At 54.5% G+C, this 2,450-nt stretch overlaps 1 protein-coding gene across 1 annotated transcript in view; it reads right to left on the reverse strand.

Annotated features, from left to right (window-relative positions):
- The window catches only part of MSX2 (msh homeobox 2), an 18,488-nt gene that overhangs the window by 6,011 nt on the left and 10,027 nt on the right, over positions 1-2,450 (reverse strand). The gene's annotated exons all lie outside the window — the stretch shown is intronic.

Consider the following 2,450-nt stretch of genomic DNA (forward strand, 5'->3'; position numbering starts at 1 on the left):
GTCAGGGACCGCCGCACCCCCGCCCCGCCGACCGTCCCGGAACGGGGTCCGTCCGCCCCTTCCCTCCATCTCCCCCAAACACGAGTCCCTTTCCCGAAGGAGAGGGGTCTGGGGATGGGGGATCAGGGATACGGCATGAGGGAGACGGGATGCGGGCCCCGCGCAGCCAAACGCTCCCGCGGTGAAACGCGAGCGCCGCTGTTTGCGCCGCTGGTTTTTCATCCATTTTTTTTTCTTGTTTGCGTTTCCAAGGCAGCAGGACCCAAGTCGGGCAAAACCACTCTGCAGAGGTTAGATCTGTAATTATTTTTTTTTTTCCAGCGTCAATTACACACGTGATGGATAGATGAGCTTTAATAAATTAGGGGCACGCAGCCCTTAATTAAAAGTCATATCAAACCCGTACTTTGAAAGCGATTCTCTCACTTTTTGACTTCCTACCAGTGGTATGAATAAAGAGTATCCTTTAAAAAGCTTTTATAATTACAGCGCGGATAAAAGCGAATATATATTGTTCTTTTCATAATTATTTTAATCTTGCGCCGGGCGTTATTTCATGCTGTGCCCGCAACTTTCTCAGGTGTTTAGTTTGGGTTTTTTTTTTCTTTTGTTTTCCAACGTCCAGGGTGGGCAGTGTCTGGGAGCTGTTTTGGTGTTATAATTTATAAATTAGGGGTTTTTTTAGAGCCACTATAAACCACCCTGAGAAGACGAGAGGCACAACTCCTCTCCCCAAGCCCCGACTTCAGGGGCAGCTCGGACAAAGCTGCGGGCTCGGTCCTGCATGGCTGCAGGACTCTGCTCCACGAATGTTTGGATATATCCCTTCCATAGAACATGGAGGGTTTCATTAGCTCATCTTTTGCTCGGTTTGGACTCCTGACTTTCAGGAGCAGCACTTTTGGAAATCTCCAGCCCTGCAAATTGCAACTTCCCAGCTCGCAGAGGATGGGGCTGTATGGAGTGCACTGTACTGGGCCCAGGGGTCCTCCCCACCCCTTAAAGCCCTGGTCATCCCTTCCCACTGGTCAGCCACCAAATATCTCAGTGGCCCCAGCCCTGACAGCATCTCGTCTGGTGCCAGGGAGAGCAAATTGGGACCGCGGCACGGGATTGCCATGTGGGGAGGAGTGTGGGAGGACATGTACGAGAAGCCGTGTTACAAAACCCCACTCATCAGCGGGGCTAATAGCAGGGTTTGCACACTCATTACTGATTGCTGGCAGTGTTACTGCAGACCTCGATGGGTTAAGGATTAAAGATCTGCGGAGAGAAGCGATGCCTTGCACTGCCTCAATCCAGCCAGCCTGGCTGCCACATTTCAGTCGGCAGAGCCCCGATTCGGGCTTTTCTCCGAGGGTGAAAATAACAGTTAATGCCACAAGCTGATGCCTCTCCAGCTGCCCCTGCTAGCCCCAGTTTGTCACTTCTCCTTCCCCACAGGGTTCATGTCTTTGCTGGGAGGTACCGAGACAGCAGCCAGGCAGCCTCGGCCTTGCAAAGCTCTGCTGCTGCAGTGGGGTTGACTTTGCCCCTCTTCTCCCCCCCCCCTTTCCCTTCCTTTCCCTTCTCCATGCTTCCTGCACCGTGACAAGTAAATGTGAATTGATGGACACACAGGAACAATGTCTGTGTGTCAGGAACAATGCACCACCCGTGGAAAGCCATTGTGGGGCTGCTGAAAATGCCGCGGATAATTACACCGCGCCCCCAAAGTCAATGCCTGCTGGAAGGGCGCCTGGGGAGCCACAGCTCGGGGTCATGGTGACACCGATCACGTCCCTTGGGTGCCGGTTCTCTCCCCGGTTGTGCGCCGGGTGTGCAAGCTCCGTCCCCGTGGACTTGGAGAAGCTCCTCTGCGCTGCCGTATTTGGGGAGGCCGGAGGAAAAAAGGGGACCAAGGGACAAGCTGCTCTCGGTGCTGTGAAGTACGGAGCACAAGTTGGCTCATCCAGCCTGGTTTGGCTGAATTTTGGGTGCCATAGAAGCGCCTGGGATAGCAAAGCATGGCAGGGTTTGCTAGTGGTGTTTTCCCTCTTCAGCCTCAGTCAATCTCCAAATTGGAGCATTTTCTGTCTAAAGTCTGAACTTAGAGATTTCTATCCTCTCTCACCCCTCCCCTCCTTCATCCTCCTGCTGTCAGTTAAACATCAGAGGATGAAGCTCCATACGGTACTGAATGTCTGCACGGAAACCTCGCCGAGACGAGGTTTGGAGAAATTTCTGGGAATTAAGCTTTGCCCCCCATCCAGGATCGCAGAACGGCCGCCCAACCTCAGACCAGCAAGGAATTCTCCCAGCCCGAGGAAACGACGTGAATCTGGGGACTTTCCCCTGCGCCGGGCTCCCCCTTTGTGTCTCCGATGAGACCCCAGTCCCGGGGCTCGGCCGTCGGGGCTCGGCGGGACCGGGCCGGCTCTGGGGGCCACGGCCGGGTCCCAGGGATGCCC

This window comes from Corvus brachyrhynchos, unplaced genomic scaffold (genome assembly GCF_000691975.1).
Source record: "Corvus brachyrhynchos isolate BGI_N302 unplaced genomic scaffold, ASM69197v1 scaffold21, whole genome shotgun sequence".
NCBI lineage: Eukaryota > Metazoa > Chordata > Aves > Passeriformes > Corvidae > Corvus > Corvus brachyrhynchos.